At 36.3% G+C, this 19,407-nt stretch overlaps 1 long non-coding RNA gene across 1 annotated transcript; it reads left to right on the forward strand.

Annotated features, from left to right (window-relative positions):
* The first annotated feature begins 3,835 nt into the window (after nucleotides 1-3,835).
* On the forward strand, nucleotides 3,836-19,061 carry LOC141553779 (uncharacterized). The gene is made up of 3 exons (XR_012485641.1): nucleotides 3,836-3,951; nucleotides 4,230-4,271; nucleotides 18,899-19,061. It is a non-coding gene; the product is annotated as an uncharacterized LOC141553779 (long non-coding RNA).
* The last annotated feature ends 346 nt before the right edge of the window (nucleotides 19,062-19,407 follow it).

Consider the following 19,407-nt stretch of genomic DNA (forward strand, 5'->3'; position numbering starts at 1 on the left):
CAAAATAGAAAAATTTGATTACATCAAATTAAAAAGCTTTTGTACAAACAAAACTCATGCAAACAAGATTAGAAGGGAAGTAACAAATTGGGAAAATATTTTTACAGTTAAAGGTTCTGATAAAGGCCTCGTCTCCAAAATATACAGAGAATTGACTCTAATTTACAAGAAATCAAGCCATTCTCCAATTGATAAATGGTCAAAGGATATGAACAATTTTCAGATGATGAAATTAAAACTATTTCCACTCATATGAAAGAGTGTTCCAAATCACTATTGATCAGAGAAATGCAAATTAAGACAACTCTGAGATACCACTACACACCTGTCAGATTGGCTAAGATGTTGGAGGGGATGTGGGAAAACTGGGACACTGATGCATTGTTGGTGGATTTGTGAATCTGGAATTATGCCCAAAAAGTTATCAAACTGTGCATACCCTTTGATCCAGCAGTGCTACTACTGGGCTTATAGCCCAAAGAAATACTAAAGAAGGGAAAGGAACCTGTATGTGCAAAAATGTTTGTGGCAGCCCTTTTTGTAGTGGCTAGAAACTAGAAAATGAATGGATGCCCATCAATTGGAGAATGGTTGGGTAAATTATGGTATATGAATGTTATGGAATATTATTGTTCTGTAAGAAATGACCAACAGGAGAAATACAGAGAGGCGTGGAGAGACTTACATCAACTGATGCTGAGTGAAACGAGCAGAACTAGGGGATCATTATACACTTCAACAATGATACTGTACGAGGATGTATTCTGATGGAAGTGGATATCTTCAACATAGAGAAGAGCTAATCCAATTCCAATTGATCAATGATGGACAGAATCAGCTACACCCAGAAAAGGAATACTGGGAAATGAGTGTAAACTGTGAGCATTTTTTGTTTTTCTCCCCAGATTATTTTTACCTTCCGAATCCAATTCTTCCTTTGCAACAACAACAACAAAATTCAGTTCTGCACATATATATTGTACTTAAGATATACTATAAGATATTTAATGTGTATGGGAATGCCTGCCATCTAGGGGAGGGGGTGGAGGGAAGGAGGGGAAAAATTCGGAACAGAGGGGAGTACAAGGGATATTGTTATAAAAAATTACCTATGCATATGTACTGTCAAAAAATGTTATAATTATAAAATTAATAAAAAAACAAAAACAAAATATTCATGTTGATCACCCCTAAAATGAGAACATTAATGTATCCTACCTTTACCACCTGGGCAGAGCTATCTCATCATCCTGATCTATACCACTGGACTAGATGGCTCCAGAGAAGAAAATGAGGCTGGTGATTTTGTACAACCTCTCTCACTTAACTCCAATTTACTTGTGTGTCATGGCATCACCTCCCTGACGTCACTATTCTTTTTGAGAAGGAAGGGTAAACACCAACCAAACTAGATGGTGAAATGGATAGAGTGACAAACCTGGAGTCAAGAAGACTCCTTTTCCTGGGAGCTTCAGACTATTACTAGCTGTGAGATCCTGGACAAGTCACTCAACCCTGTTTGTTCCTGTAAAATGCACTAGGAAAAGAAATGGCTAACCACAAAGGTATCGTTGCCAAGAAAACCCCAAATAGGGCATGAAGAATCTCAAACTGAATAACAATAAACAAACCCTTACCACAGAAGTGGGCATAAAGTTGTGATAGTGAATTACTGATTTTGTATCACCTGAAAATTCCTATAGAAGAATATTGTTTTCAATATTCTGGCCCTTTGTTTTCACTTATCTTCCCTTCTCCGATTGGAATTTGCTATTCTTATTCTGAAAAATTGTTCCAAAATTTCAGTTATCTGGTTAATCAACAATAGTTTATTATTTGCTCCCAGCAGGATATAAGACCCATAGCAGGTACATAATTGATGCTTGTTGGGGTAAATCAAATCCTTGGATGCCTAATATTAATCTAAGCTCTGTTGCACCTGAAATTGCTGGCAGGAATTTCTTCACTGGGAAATGGTAAAATATACTCATAGGCTGTGACCCCTGCTAATAGATCGATCAAATAAGTTCGTGCCCAAGGCATATTAGTGTGGGTCTTTAGGGATGGTTAATAGAATTACAGATGTGGAGCATAAAAATAGAAGGGTGAAAGGTCAGGTGTCCTGACATTCCAAGCAAAACCAATACGTTGAGGATATGCAGAAGACATTTACTAATAGGGAAAGTTCTCTGACCCTCATTCCTGGCTCCTGAAAGACAAACTGTTGAAACAGGTGGACATAGGGGAAGCATTGGGGAAAGGTTCAGACAAGAGAGAAAACAGAGAAATGAAGAAATTTATGAGCTTGAATATCTTTCCAATCCATTTGGTAAACTTGGTTTTCTACAGTCTATTATCTTGAGAGCAATCCTTCCTTTGCTATGTCTTTGAGTAGTGGGATTTTGAGTTCTTTGTTTTCCAGTAAGCAGGATGGTCTTGAGTTAATCTTGATCGATTACAACACAGCTCTGAATGGCATTCAAATTCTGTGTGTGGGTGTGTGTGTGTGTGTGTGTGAGTGTTGTGTGTAAATAAGAGTAAATCTTTTCAGAAGTCCATATCTATCTATATCTAAATCTATATCTCTATATCTATCTGTATATCTATCTATGTATAAAAGTCCTAATTAGGCTATATACACTCAACAAACCAACAAAAACAGTATGGAATTAGGCAAGTATATAAAGACATCACAGCATGAACACTGAGCATATCACTTAAATTAAATTCAGTGCAACACAATAAAATTCAGCACACATGTATTACATATCTACTATATATAAGGCACAGGGTAATAAGTGACAAAAACAAATCGGCCCCTTCCTTCAGGGACAGGCAACTTAATATAGTGTATTGATCAATGAATTTGGAGTCAAAATCACGATGCGCATTCTGTTTCAGATGTTCACTAGGTATATTACCTAGGCAAGTTGTTTATAATTTCTCAAATTCAGTTTCTTCTTATGTTATTTTAACAGCTCCCAAGGAAAAGTGTTAGATAAAAGTCCAACCATGAGAATCAGGAATATCTGAATCCAAGCCCTTACCCCAGAACATCCTAATTATGTAAGCATGGGCAAATTGCTTGATCTCACAGCAGTGCCAAGAAACTAAGTCTGTTAAGTTATGGAGAAGATGCGGTATTCCCCATTTTAATGGAAGTATGGATCTACAGGCATCTCCTCCTTTTCCCATAGCACTTATTGGGTAGTTGTGGTCCATTGAAATAGTGTATGTAAAGTGCTTTATGAACTTAAAAGTTCTCAATGAATGTTGGCTATTATGATTCCTTGAGGATCAGATCAAATCCAGTCTGTGGATCACTCCCTCCATGTGTGTGCCTGTGTGCCGGCCTCCGTGTGTGTGTATATGTGTAACTTTAGCATCCCTCAGTTCTGTATCTCAGTTTCCAAGCCCTGCCTATCCTGTATTCCTAATCAAATCTAGACTAATAGGAGTTAAAACCCAGAAAAGTCTTGAAAGATTATCTAGTCCAAACTCTTTATTTTACAGATAAGGTAGCTGGGGATCAGAGAAGCTATATTATTTCTCTAGTCACATTAATTGTCAGTTACAGAATCAAGATTTGATTTTGGATCCTTTGACATCATATACGATCCTCAACTTCAAAGCTCTAGATGCATAGACCAGAGAATGTTAGAGTAGGAAAGGTCCTTCATCCAACCCCCCTGTTTTTCATAAACCTCAGTCTAACTTACCTAAGGTGACAGACCTAAGAATTGAAGCTATGTCTGTAGATCATGCATGTTTTCTATGACATCATAGAATGCCCCTTCACAACAAATAATCATTCTCTTAGGATGCCTCAGGGAATTTACGATGAGAAACCCTCTCTGGACAGTGCAGCTAACTCCCTGGTTCTAAAATGGACCAAAAAACAATATCATGGACCTTGAGCTTGGGTAGTCCTGAGGAAGGGAGAGAATGGGGGTGAGTGGAGAGTCAACGTGGTAATAGAATTGGAATCTGAGTGCTATCTCTGACTTATTATGGCTGGATGATCCCAAGTAAATCCCTTGTGGCTGAAGTTACCCTATTAGATTATAAATTACAAAACTGCTCTGTGTTGGTAGGAGTTCCCTCACTGGGGTTTCCAAAGGCAAATCACGCCAGTACCTTTGCCAGAAAATCCCAAATGGGGTCACAAAAAGTCAGCCCCAACTGAAATGACTGAACATCAACAAAAGTTACTTTACATGTCTTTACAGGCTATATCATCATTATCATCATCTTTATTATTGGTTCTATAGGTAAGTTAAAAACAACAACAAACACAAACCAGATTTACTAGCTATAGAAAACAACTGTAAAACCTCCTCCAACCAGTGTTTTACATATGTTTACAGAGCTAATACAGTGCCTTGGGCCTAGTTGGGGACACGGTAAATATTTGTTGATTCATTGATGTGTGGATTGAGAACCTCCTTCCCCTTCTAGTTGAGTTGGGGCAATTGAAGTGTAATTGAGTTGTAGATGTGCTAATGACTTATGTTAATATTTGAGAGGAAACAATAGAATAGAGGATCAATGCTTGAAAAGACAGCCCTCTCCTCCTCCACTCTATTCCCTCAGGCTACTGGGCAGGCTGGAAGCCCTAGATGGAGAGAGAGTGAAAGACTGAAAGGAAAAGAGTTAGAGATAGTAAAAAACTTAGGAGAAATATACTGGAGAGAAAGTAAAGAGTGGGAGAGAGAATGCTGGACAAGATCAGGAAGAAGCTGAAAGCTTTTTTAAAAAATACATTCAGGAAATGAAATCATAAGAAATTTAAAAAGTAATCTATTACAGAGAAGTGCCTCATTTCACTTTTCACTAAAGAAAGTGGACATTAGGAAAAACATGGAAAGAATGTCCATATGGATTCTGAGAATCTAAGTTCAAATCTATGCTTTGGTACTTAATCACTTGAGCCTGTTTCCTTATCTGTGAAATAAAGGATCTACTCTATGGTCTCCAAGGACCCTTCTCACTTTAAAGCTATGGTCCTATAGTAGACACATATTTATTTCTTCCTTTGGGGTCTATCATCATTTTTTTGTATGTGTACGCATGTGTGTAGGTGTGTGCATTTGTGTTGTATTCTCTAGGTCTCAGTTTCTTTCCGTTTCCTTGAATTAGCCCATAGAACCAAAACATATTTTATAAATTTGTTGATTTATTAAATTTTAAAAGATTTCTTATCCGTATTTTTCAACTAGAATTATTAAAACAGTCTCAATATAAAACTATTCAAGACATGATGATTCACACTGATGGTCAGAACTCTGTAGCCTGTTTTCAAAATGTATGTTCATAATTTTAAAAGCAGATGAATAAGAAGTTTTATCTCTTTCAAAAAAAAGCATAAATTAGTTTTTTGCCTTGTGTGCCTTCAATTAGTTTTCTTTAAGCCAGAAACCTCAATAGAATAAAAGTTTCCCCACCCTTGCCCCAGAGACTCAAGAGTGAGTCATTCATATTAAAACTCTTTTAAATCTTCCATATTTCAATTGAAAACTTGGGACATATTTTCAAAGTACTAGCCTTAATATATTTAAATATCCATAGAGAAAGTCTTCTTAGGAGAAAAGAAAAAAAAAAAAAAAGAAGAAGAAGAAGAAGAAGATGTAGCTGGAGACACAGATCTTAATATTAGGAAAACAAATCTTGGCAAAGTTGACTGGAGCCAGTTACCAGTATCCCTTGGAGGGAGTGTGAAAGTCCAATGCTATGTCTACATGATTCAGAGTGAAGCAGGTATTTATTCAATTTCTTTTTTATTTTGGCTAAAGTAGGACAGAATAAGAATTTCCAATTCATGCCTTGAAGAAATGAAAAAGGGTGAAAAAACACTTGGATCAAAGGATAGTTCCAATCCTTCCTAGTTGAGTGACAAGTGATTTGACATCCCTGGGTCTCAGGGACCCAGTAAAATTGGGATAGTAATGCTTTCTTTCCCTGACTCCCCAAGGGCTGCTGTAAATAATTTTTGTTAACCTTTAAAGCACAACAGTATATTCAAAAGTATTAGTGAAGTTTTAGCTAATAAAGGTTTAAAACTAAACTGCACTGAGACTTTTGGGGTACCCATTATATCAAAGCTAAGTATTATGCATATAGCCAAATAACTTAGATTTTCTCTGCAGGAACTCCCCCTATCTCTGATCTAACACTTCTATTAGAAATTTCAAGGACCTGCCTCTAGACTTATGAAGATTAGGTGAGTTACCCATGGTTACATCATCAGTAAATATTGAAGAAGGGATTTGAAGCCAGGTCTTGAAGCCAAATGTGTGCTCTCTCTACCATGCTATACTGTCCCCTAGGTACTTTTATCAGCACAATTGTAAGTTTAGTCTGCATTAGTAACATGTTCTTCATCATTTTCTCAAGTCTAGACAATCAACATTATAATAAATCGGGCTTTGATTTGTAGTGTTAGTTGATTTCCAAAGAGTAAATGCTTCCTTTGATTTTCCTGATTCGGTCTTTCTCTGTCTCTGTCTCTCTGTCTCTGTTTCTGTCTCTGTCTTTCTCCATATACACATCACACATGTGCACACACACACACACATTATATATCTATGAAATATATGGAAAAAATTGAACAACAATGAAATGTTAAATACCCACATGCGTTGCACGTAATATAGTGATAGTTCCTTTTCTAGAGCAAAGTTTCTTAAATTGTGAATTGCATCCCCATTTGGGATCACATAACTGAATGCAGGGGTCGTGAAATTATTTGTTATCAGTAAATGTTTGACCTTGTATAATTTTATCTATCTATATACTCAAGTTCACATAAAAATGTCTTAGTAAAAAGGGGGTTATGAGTAGAAAAAGTTTAAAAGATCTAGAGAATTTTAAATACGGCATACTTTCACCACCTCTATCTTATCATCACTGAATCTAGCACTTCCAGTTGAGTGAGAGTGATCTGGAATAGTGAATTTGGTCTTTAAGGTAAATGAATGAACTGGGTCTCACCTCTCACAATTCCAAGATGTATAGGAGCTCATGAACTGAATTTTAAAGGTTTCTTGACATCTTTGTTCTTTTAATTTAATTCAGCACCTCCCCTAACTAGCCCCATGAATATTGAAGCAGTGGTCTTAGTTTTTCCCAAGATTAATTTTCATCTTTTCAACTATAACCAGCTTTTGCTACTTCTTGAAGAACTTAGAAAGAACTATTAACCTCTAGGAGTTTATACTTTAGTAGGGAAAATGAGAAAATCAATCAATCATCCAATTAACAAATATTTATTATGAGCCAGACTATTTGCTGGATATTGAGTTGGACTGGGGAGGACTAGACAAAGAAGGAGACTATTGGTGACCTCAAGGAACTTACATCCATCCTAGGGAATAGATAGATGTAATGCAAATTTAAATATGCGTGACCAGGAAAAGTTGAGACTCTGGATTACAAGATCAAATGAAGAAGAGATCAAGGGAGCAGGGAGGGGGAGCGGATCTCGGAAGACCTATCATTTGACCTAAGGCACGAAGGATGCTTTGCATTTCAAGGGAGTGGGGGTTGTTAGGAAAGGAAAATAATCCAAGGATTAGAAATGGTCTAAACACAATAGTGAAGCTAGAAAACATTTAGCTATTGAGTTTGATGGGAATTTATAATACCTAAGGAAGAGAAGCATGAGATCAGATTAGATAGAAAGATTGGAGTAGATTATAGAATCTTGAATGATTAAGGAGTCTGGACTTTAGTCTGTGGTCAGTAGTATGGCTACTATGGCTACTATGTTATTTTAGTAGTAAAGCATTAAAACTCAAGTCCAGACAGTCTCTCTTTCTCTGTCTCTATTTCTATCCCTGTCTCTCTGTCTCTGCCTCTGTCTCTGTCTCTGTCTCTGTCTCTATTTCTCTCTCTCTCTCTCTCTCTCTCTCTCTCTCTCTCTCTCTCTCTCTCTCTCTCTCTCTCTCTCTCTCTCTCTCTCTCTCTTTTGCATTTTAAAATAAATGTGACATGAATGTGTAGGATGAAATGGAAGGAGGAGAAAGTGATCAAGATCCTCTTATTCAGCTGAGTTGAGTGAAAAAGGAATAATTATCAATGGAAATAAAAAAGGAGAGATGTTTTTAGATTGAGCTTGCCTCAGGGAAAAAAAAATTAACATTCTTGCTGAAAGTAAGACCCTATGATTTTTTCAAGGGTTTACAAAGTTCCTCAAAGCCAATTTCATCAAGGTAGAATTAGCTATTTTAAAAGCAATTGCCTACAAGAGGCCCAGTGGTTAAGTTATAAAGCATGTATGACTTGCTGGCTTTTCCTTCACATATCAGCTTAGCTGGCTTTATTCACCAACTCTAATCAAAACTAGCTTAAACCTTTTGTGAACCACCCTAATGATTCTGTGCCAAGAAAACCCCAAATGAGGTCACAAAAAGTCGATCAGGACCAAAACGATTGAACAACTACAAAAACCTAATGATTCTAACTCTTCTGACCAAAGACCTCTGTTTCTTGCCTGCGATTTCCTTGCTAAAACAGTCTTCAGACTGAGAGAGGACTTTTGCTGCCCTTGCTGAAAGTAGCAGCCCACACACACCAAAAATCTTTTATTCACACACATACTATGACTTCTGACCTGGTCCTGCCCCAATTTTTTTCTTCCCCATCAATAAGCCTATTCCGACTCCAATCCAAACAGGACTCAATTTTAAAGTGTTAATTCCTGTGTTTCTCTTATTTTCATCTTCTTATATTTCACTGAAGCTTTGACAAAATCAAGTCTCTAGGATAGATCGGTTTAAAGTTTAAAAAGAAATCCAATTATGCATTGGCAGAGGAATTTTTATTTGATAAATAACTTAAGTTGAGCATTCATTGGGGGGTCACTAAAAGAAAAAAAAAATCATAATTACCAGAGTTCATGATGGATTCTTTCAGCCCCCAATCACTCTCTCGTGAATTTCATGGTTAAGCAGTTGGCATAGAGCCACATGAAATAAAGGACATTGGGAAAGATATAAAAGTAAAAGGATTGTTTTTAGAGGGAAAACCTGTTTCTTTAAGGGGAAACAACCAGCTAACTATTCATTTCAGAACCTAGGTTTTCTCTAACAAGGCTGCTGATGCTGGTGTAGACATCTGATCAAAAAACAAGGTGACAAAGGAAGGAAAACTGAGAATATGTATCTGCTGAGTCAATCAATCTAGCAATAGGCAATTATTAAGCACCTACATGTCCTAGGGATAAAATGATAGGTAAAACAGTCCTGGGACTCGGAATAATGATCCCTGATCTCAAGGGGGTTAGAGGATATACATTTGTGTGTAAAATAAATCTAATACAATTTAGTTGTGTGTGTGTGTGTGTGTGTGTGTGTGTGTGTGTATGTGTGTGTGTTTGTGTGTGTGTGTGTGTGTATTCTGGGAGAAGAGAAAAAGCCTCATGTAAAAGGTACTGTTTGCACAGAACTATGAAGGAAGGTAGGAGTTCTAAAAGGTAGAAGTAAAGAAGAAGGTAATTCTTGGCATGAACTATATAGAAGCCTGTATAAAAGCAAAGAGATGGGAGATAGAGTGTCATGCATGAGGAATAGCAAGAGAGATGGGAGATGAAATGTTATGTGTAAGGAACAGCAAAAAATATTAGTCTGGCTAGACTGAAGAATATACAAAGAAGAACACTGTAGAATAAACTTAGAAGTAGTAGGTTCAAGTAAAATTATGAGGGTTTTGAAGACCAAACAGAGGAGATTGTACTTGATCCCAAAGGAAATAGAAAGTCACTGAAGTCTAATGAGTGATCATGAGGCAGGTTGAAGACTTAAGACATGTTTGTTTGCTTGCTTTTATAATTAGTTTCTAGCATTTTAAGAGGGCATTCATTGCTGTTCTGGATTGTTCATAAATTGGCATTGCAAGTGAGATGTCACTAGGTTTCCAGAGTAGCATAGATTTGAAAAGACTCTAGAGATCACCTCGTTCAACCTACTTTTTTGACAAATGAAGAAACAGTCTAAGAGAATAAATGACTTGTTAAGGATGACTCAGATAGCATCAGAGGTAGAATTTGCATCCAAATCTTGGGCTTTCCAGTCACTGTGCCACACATATTTTAAAAGTATCAATTGATTGGTAGATGTATAAATCGACTCTTCAGCTTCCTCACCAATTGTCAATAGCAAATGGCAATGACTAGCCCCATCTTCCCAAGGATCTATGGCTCCTCTGCTGCCCAGGCCTTCTATTCTCCCAATGTGTCTGCATGGTAGAGTTAAGTTCCATTAACAAAACACTGATGCCAAACTCACTGGAGCTGAGTTTAAATTCAAGCAACTAAATCTTTCTCTCCAAAGGTCTCAGTGTTTTTTTTTTTTTAATTTCTATAATGTGAATAAACTGGTATACCCCTCTATTCCACCCAGCCTTGATCTGTGGGGTCCTTGAGTTACTTCCAATGAGTCTCATGAGCTCAGGCTCTTTTGGGTAATCTCTTGATCTCTTTGATGACCATAGGAGGTGAGGAAGCCTCAAAAGAGATTGTACCACAGAACCTAGAAGAGTCATACCCAATAGATTTTAAACAAAGCAGCCAGCTTCCATTCTCTCTCAATCTTTCTTTTATAAGGTGTTTTAGAACTCTCTTTGAGATTTCCACGAGGAATATGGGGTTTTTTGCGGGGAGAAAGGAAAAAAAAAATGAGAGCATGGATTGCTTAAGGTCTAAACCTGGGCCTCTAACACCTGGCTACCTCTTCTGCTTTATGTTTCCATCCCTGAGTACAAGGGACTGAACAATGATCGTGAGATGTCTCATGCCCTTAGAATTTAACCCTTGTCATCTTTGAGATTAATTCTGAAATCCCATTGATCTGATTTTAATAAGAAACTTCTGTGACCCACGATTTCAGAGTAGCCCCAATCTGGGCTAATTCAGTCTTCCAGCCATCTTGTCATCAGGTGGCTTAATGACTCATGCCCTATCTAGTTTGCAGCATCTGATCAATGCTGCCATTACTCCTGATAAGAGGATGTTACTCTACTCTCTTATGATTTCCATTTACCAACTTAGCAATTTTACAAAGTGAAATGCCCTTCCCTTTTCACCACTTTCCTGCAAGTGTTGACTACACCTGTGAGATTATAAGCTTCTTAAGGACTGTCATTGGTTTTGTTTCTGTAACCCAGGTGCTACAATTTTTCACTTATTTAGGTGGAATGGGCTTTGGGGAAATATTTGGGAAACTATTTTGGGAGTTCTATATGCTTTTTTCCACTGACTACACTTTAGAAAGGGGCCCTTTATAACTACTGCAATGCTTTTTGGATGAGACTATGACCACCAAGAGAAGAATGAGACCAAATTCTGGCCTGACTTACCAAAATACTTGGACCTTAAGGGAATTGTTTAGACAACATAGAGCCAGAATGAAGATGAAATGCTTGTTCAACAGCTCTAATAATAAGTGTTCCATGTACAAATCATTTATTCCTTAAGTATTAACCTCCTGGGAGAGTGTAAGAGGAGGTATAGGTTTCTTGACTGTGTTTCAAGTCTTTGTCAATACATGTTTCTGAGCTTTTGAGTGTTGAGTATTACTTTTGTGTGGAGAAAATAAATATCTGTCGCATACATGAACTACATTATACATTGATGAGTATATTTTCTCATTCCTTCTGGGGATACCCCAGATATGAGCCAAATCTGAGCTTTAAGTGATTTCCTCCCAAAAAAATCCAGGGAGGAGGATTATATAAGGAGCTAGAGATAATAAGAAAAAGTCTGACTCCTCTCTTTAGAAGGCTGATTCCCCTAAACATGAAAACTGTACATACTTGAGCTAAAGCTTAGATATATACCATGAAGAGGGTATCAGTCCTACGCTGCACCCCAGATCTATTGTTATTTCTAAAAATGGGGAAATAGGACCAGTTGCCCTTTGAGGTCTGTTCCAGCTCTCTCTCTCTCTCTCTAATGTATTCTCTTCCCCCAACATTTCCTTGTCTCTATTTAGATCAGAGCAGGATCAAACTAGCCAAGAAAAGACACCTATACATTTCCCAGGTATTTTTAAGTCTCCATGGTGCGTGACCTGGAGTTCACTTTGGGAAAATATCAAAGGTCTTTCTTGACTTTTAAGCTGAGAACTTAACTTTGAAAACATTCTTGACACCGCTCTGGTGTTTCAATGAAACAATCTATCTTGGTGGTGAGGTATGTACAAATCACTTACTCCTTTTAAAATTGGACTTATTGGCACCATGTCACCCAATATCTGATGGAACACAGAGCTCACTTTCTAAAGAGTAATAAACATAACATAGGGAGGACTTGGATTTCAATGAATCAGAGGAAATTTGAGGTCACTTCTTCTGAACCCCTAATTGTTAGCTTTAAAATTAAAGCTTACCTTTCACAAAATTATTATTTTACAATCTGGAATAGCAACTCCAAAGGTATGAATGTAGTTTGAGGGGAACTATTTTTTGTCAGGAAGTAACACTGAAGTCAAATTGTTTGCTCTTTTTGTAATTCTCTCATTTCTACTAAAATTGTTTCATTGGGCTTATGTTCATTTTATATACTTTTCAGATGATTATTCAGAGACCTGTCTATGTTATGTCTTACCAAGCTGTAAAGCTTCAGTTCCACTTTTGGATCAGATATGTCTATTTATGAAATAACTATATGCTGTGCACTGTGTTGAGCAATGGGGATATAAAGCAAGGCAGAAAATAGTCCCTTCTTTCAAGGAGTTTACAGTCTAAAGTTTAAAGTCTAAAGGCAACATGCAAATAAATATGTACAAACAAACTATAGACAGGATAAGTGAAAGATAAGCCACACAGGAAAGGCATTAGAACTAAGAGGAATACGGAAAAGGATCCTGTACAAAGTTAGAATTTCACCTTTGACTGAAGATAACTTAAGGAAGCGAACAGATAGAGATAAAAAGGCACAGAATTTCATGCACTGGGGGAAAGCCAATGAAAATCTGATGTCTTGTTCAAAGAACATTAAGGAAAACGGTATCATTGGATTGAAAGTACATATGGTGGAGTAAAATGTAAGAAAACTGGAAAGGTAAAAGGGGACTAGCTTATGAAGGACTTTTTAACACCATATAGGATTTCATATTTGATCCTGGTAGTGATAGGGAGCTATTGAAATTTATTGAGTAAGATCCATGATTAGATTTATATGGGTACTTTCTCCATTGACCAAGGTGAATAAGTCTTCACTCCTTCCCAGATCATTTCAGAAAGTTCTGTGGCTCAATATATGATCCATCAGTAAACACCCTCCTGGAGATAAGCCTCTCTCAACTTGGCTCAGCTGGTTCTTCTATAATAGGCTATATAACTATATACTATATAATTAATTATATAACTATAACAGTATATCACTAGACCTTTTCTCCAAATATTCCTTTCCAACTTGGTAAGAATGCATTCTATAGTGTTTACATATTGCAGTACTTTTGATTCTTTGGAAAGCCTTCAAGAACTCAAGGCCCAAGGGCAACATAGATGGCACAGTGGATAGAGCACCAGCACTGAAGTCAGGAGTACCTGAGTTCATATCTGGCCTATATACTTAATACTTTGTAGTAGCTATGTAACCTTGGGCAAGTCACTTAACCCCAAGTGCCTCAGCAAAAAAAAAAAAAAAAAAAAAAAATTAAAAAAATTTATAGAGAACCCAATGACCAAAGAGAAATTTGGAAGACTTTAACAGAATGCAGAACTCATCCCTATCTCACAAAATGCATCACCTAATTATATTTCATTCAGAAGATGTATTGAATGATTACTCTACTGTAGACATCAAGCAGATTTTGAGTATAATATGACACTGAATGACATATTGGCTATGTGAACTTTGCAAATCATTTAACTTCTCGGTACTCTGGGCAGTTCTTCAAGATTTTAAGCTAAAAAAAGATTTTAAGTTGCAGAGAAGGTGACAGCCTGCATTTATAAAGAGAATTTCTTTACTGAGGAGTTCATTATATCAATAAAGTCATAGGTCCAGTTTATTCCTTATAATAATTAATTGGCCATCATTAATGATTCATTCTGTCTCACTAATAGGGAAAAAGTGTGCAAACAATTGTGTATAAATACGCTATGGACAGAACAAACAGGAAATAATAGAAGGAAGGCACTAGAAGTAAGAGGGATTACAAGAGGCTTGTAATAGAAGGAGTATTTTATTTGGGATAGGAAGGAAGTCAGGAAGGGGAGAGAAGGAAAGAGAGCTTTTCAGACACCAGGAACAGGCAGTAAAAAATACCTAGAGTTGGGAGATGAAGTGTTTAGTGCAAGGAACAGAAAGGAAAATGTCATTTGGATTGTAGAATATGGTGGTGGGTAGGAGTGAATGTGTAAGATAGGAAAGGTGGAAGGAGGGTAAGGGTAATAAAGGACTTTAAATGCCAAATAGATGATTTTGTGTTAGATCTAGATAAGATAGGGAGCCAATGGAGTTTATTGAGTTGGGAGTGGAGTGGGGCATTGGCATGGTCAAACCAGTACTCTAAAAAGACCAGTTTAACAGTTGAGTGTGTTAGATGGACTGAAGAGGGGAAAGACGTGGTAGTGAAATCAACCAACTATTAAAATAGTCCAGGTGTGAGATGATGAGGGCAAAAGCTGTCCCTCATCTAAACATCATATTTCCTTAAGGATCTAGTACAATCAGCACACAAAAAGCACTTAGATGTTTATTTGGTTTGATTTAAAGAGAAACCAACCATTCTGGAAAACAACTTATAATTAGGAAGAAAAGTGGTTAACTCCTCCTACTCTTTATCATAGGGCCTATAGAGCCATTCTTAAAATGAAAAAGACCTAGGTATAAGTCCCATATCTGATACATCCTGACTTTATGTACTTCAAAAAGTCACTTCACTTCTCAGTTCTGGAAAACTGTCTAAAAATATGTCACAGTGAACACACCAACCTGAATTGGTAGCAGGAATTTCTTCTGTTGCAAGTTCTTCATACTAATGTAATCAAAAGTCTTACAACTCTTCCTCTCCCTGAATAGTAACCACTATTCAGTATATTTGAAGGAAGTCAATGATGGAAATTAAAGTCTACCTACGTTAAGATGGTCATAGCCACACTTTCATAATAGCAAAGAACTGGAAACAAAGTGAGTGTCCATCAACTGGGGAATAGCTGAACATACTGGGCTACATGTGGCAATAATATATTGTCCAATAAGAAATGATGATTATGAGGAATTTAGAAAAACATGGAAAAATTTGTGTGAACTAGTACAGAGTGATGTCATCAGAACCAGGAGAATGCTCTACAGGATGACTGCAATACTATAAATAAATAGAATGCTAAAAGTTCATGAGTCTGAGGAATTTTTTTTCCTGGTAAATTCATTTATTATTTTATGACTCATATAAGGAGAGAAATTCATTTCAGCTAGAGATATTCATCCATTTCAGTTATATTGTCAGACTTGTTGCCATACAGTTAGGCAAAATAGCTCCTAATAATTGTTTTGATTTCTTTGTCCTTGGTGGCAAGTTCACTCTTTATATTTTTGATGCTGATGATTTGGTTCTATTCTTTCTTTTTTTCTAATCAAATTAACCAAAGGTTTATCTACCTTTTTTTTTTCATAAAACCAACTCTTAGTTTTATTTATTAGTTCAATAGCTTTCTTAGTTTCAATTTTAGTAATTTCTCCATTGAGTTTCAGAATTTCTAATTTGGCACTTAACTGGCAGTTTTTAATTTGTTCTTTTTCTAGCTTTTTTAGTTGCATACCTAATTCACCAGTCTCCTCTTTATTTTATTTATATAGCTATTTAGAGACATAAAATTTCCCTTAAGAAATGCTTTGGCTGCATCCCATAGGTTTTGGTATGTTACCTCATTATTGTTATTCTCTTGGATGAAATTATGAGTTGTTTCTGTGACTTGATATTTGTTTTTAGAATTAGATTATTTAATTTCTAATTGGTTTTTAGTGTATCTTTCCCTGCTTCTTTATTGAATATAATTTTTATTGCATCGTGGTCAGAAAAAGAAGCATTATTTCTGCCTTTCTGCATTTAATTGTGAGGATTTTATGCTCTACTACATGGTCAGTTTTTGTGAAGGTGCCATGTGCTGCTGAGAAAATGATGTATTCCTTTCTGTTCCTGTTCAATTTTCTCCAGAGATTTATCATATCTAGATTTTCTAGGATACTATTAACCTCCCAAGTTTCTTTCTTGTTTATTTTGTAGTTAGATTTGTCTGATTCTTAGATGGTAAGGTTAAGATCTCCCACTAGAATAGCCTAGCTGTCTGTTTCTTCCTGTAACTGATTTAAAATCTTCTCTGGGAATTTGCCTGCTGTACCACTTGGTGCATACACATTTAGCACTGTTACTACTTCATTGTGTATCAAGATGTATTTTCCTTATCTCTTTTAATAAGATCTATTTTTACTTTTGCTTTACCTGAGATCAGAATTGCTGCCTCTGCTTTTTTTTTTTATTTCTGTTGAAGTATAATAAATTTTACCTTTTACCTTTACTCTATATGAGTCTCTCTGTGTCAAATGTGTTTCTGTTAAACAAAATATTTTAGGATTTTATTTTTTTAATCCACTCTGCTATTTGCTTCCATTTTATGGGAGAGGTCATCCCATTCACATTCACAGTCATGATTACCAGCTCTGTATTTCCTTACAATTACTACTTTTTAAGGAGTTGTTTTCTTCAGACATTTTTTCCTTCCTTTTCCAAGATGTTGACTCCTGCATATTACTCATTTCCTTTTTCATTTTTTCTTCTACCTCTCTTATTTGCCTTTTAAAGATTTTAAGAGCACTTCCAAGAAGATTGTTTGGGCTTGAGACCAATTCATATGAGTCTTTGAGATTTCTCCTGTGCACATTTTGTCCTCCTCTGAGCCTGTGTTTTGGTTTGTCCTCTCACCAAAATAGCTTTCTATGGTCAAGGTTCTTTTCTGTTTCTTGGTCATTTTCTTTCCTTTTTTTTGATATTTCCTCTTTTTTTTTTTTTTTTTTTTTTTTTTTTTTTTTTTGTGGTTGAGCTCTGCTTTTGGGATAAAGGGGGCACTGTCCTGTTCTTCCTGTGCAGCTCTGAGCCTTGACTTTGAGCACATAGGCTCCTCATATTTGCAGGTAGCTTTCCCTGCTTTTTTCAGGAAGTAGCTTGATTTCCCAGAATTACCTTTCTTGTAACTGGAAGTTGCCCTACTGATTTGCTGCTCTATTGAACCAGGCCTGAGGGTGTTAGCTGCTGATTTGCTGTGATTAAGACCCTCTCACCAGCTTTCCCAGAGTCTAACTGAGTTGTTCTGAACACCCTTTTCACTCCAGGGATATTGATCTTTCTTGAAGTTTTTCAGTCTATCTTGAGCTGGAGAGAGGCTTCATTCAGTTAGACTCTATTCAGAGGCTTAGTTTCATGTAGTTTCCAAGGGAAACTGGGAGAGTTGAGCAGTTTCCTTGAGTCTGAGGAATTTTAATGAAAAGTCTTCATCATCAGAGAAGTGAGTGAAGCATACTTCCATTCTGTTGGCACATCTGTTACACTGATAGAATTTTCATTGATTTTATCTGAGGTCACCATATTGGTAGTTTTTGCTAAAAGGTTTTTCTTTGTTACAAAGAAGATTTCAGAGGTATCTCAAGAGCACATGGGAAAGGAAAATATCCAGAAATCACTGATATAAAACTTATAAAAAGAAATTAGAAACAGATACTTTTTTATAATTTTAAAAAATATTTTATTTCTTCAATTGATTCAACTATTACATTTAGAAAGTCCTGTCTATTCTTTGTGCTTCAGTCACAATCAATACATTTCTAAGCACTGGATTAATAAATGCTTATTTACTGACTGACTAATTGAATCTGCTACTACTGAGTCCCTACCACTAACCTTGCTGCTTTGAGGTAAGCCAAAAGATTGTAAAATATGACTTTTATGCTCAAAAATTCTTGAACAGAGAATATAGATTCTCTGAATATGCAATGGCAGGGTATAAGCAGGAGCTCTTTGCTTACCTGTAAAGACAGTGAAATGGTATTGTGTGATATAAAGATGGAGAACTGACTGCTTGACATTCAGAAAATTTTAATTGATAAGAACACAAATACCTACATGAATATTTTTAGACCTGAACTCTGGAATGAAAGAGTAGACATTTGCTAAAAACCAACAAAACAAAACAAAAAATCCTACTCTTTTGGAGTAAGGAAATTACTCTTTTGGAGAGCTCACTCCCCCAGTGGTTGTAATAGGATCTCTCAACACTGATTCCCATAATTCTTTCTGCTCCCTCTCACATCAAAATAGATTGGGTTGGAATATAGTCACCATGACAATAAAATGATTCAGAGGCCAAGGCTAACATTCACAGGGATGAGATGGAATAGTACTTACCCCACCTTTTCAAAATGACAGTCTCCCAAAAGAGAAAAAGTACAAAGTTTAAAAATATCTTGGATCGGACTGAAGCTGAAACATGAAACATTCATTCTATTTTGACTCCCATTAATATTTCCAATTGTTTTAGGAGTAGGGGTGGGAGTAGTGGGAGAAATTTGTTATAAAGTTCAAAACTTCCTAGGAAAACATGGATTTTTCTCCTTGATGACTTCTCAAGTCTTTTGAGATATCAATTTGTTTACATTTGATGAAATGTGCCTTGCGTTTTTCAAGTAAAAAGGCGTTTTAGCTCAAAATCATTTAACCTCTTTTAGAGAATAGCTTAGGCTCTACCAACAGACATTTATGGAATTCATTTTCATAGAAATAGATTGGAAGTTTTAAATTAAGAAGGGAAAAATGTTTAGAAGAAAAGCAGTATACTATTTATCAACTGCAAATACTTCTCTGGGTGGTGGGCTTCCTGTTTATAAAATTCTTCTCCTTTCCAGATTTCATTGATCCTCACCAGCTGCTGCTTGGACCCATGGCCTTATCACTTTCCCTTTATGTTTGATTCATTAATGTCCTTCTGAGCCCTGGATCAGACTTATTGGGTGTATGGAGAAAGAAATTACTCTGAAGAAATTTTATGAGATTTACACACTGCTTAAAGATGGCACAATTAAAAAGAGTTGAAGATTCAGAGTTAAAGGACCAAGCTTCAAATCCTTCTTCCCCTGCTTTCTGTATGACCTTGAGTCAGTCACTGAAGCCCTAATTGACTTCAGTTTCCTCATTTATAAAACAAAGTCAGCAGTGTATAGAGCATCAGGCCTGAAGTCACGAACACTGAATTCAAATTTGGCTTCAGATACTTCCTAGCTATGTGACACTAGGAAAGTCACTTAAATTTTTTGTTTTCTCATTGTAAAATGAGCTGGAAAAGGAAATGACATATCTACTACTCATTATCTTTGCTAAGAAAACCCTAAATGGGGTTATGACTGAAAACAATTGA

Source organism: Sminthopsis crassicaudata, chromosome 2, assembly GCF_048593235.1.
Source record: "Sminthopsis crassicaudata isolate SCR6 chromosome 2, ASM4859323v1, whole genome shotgun sequence".
Taxonomy (NCBI): Eukaryota; Metazoa; Chordata; class Mammalia; order Dasyuromorphia; family Dasyuridae; genus Sminthopsis; species Sminthopsis crassicaudata.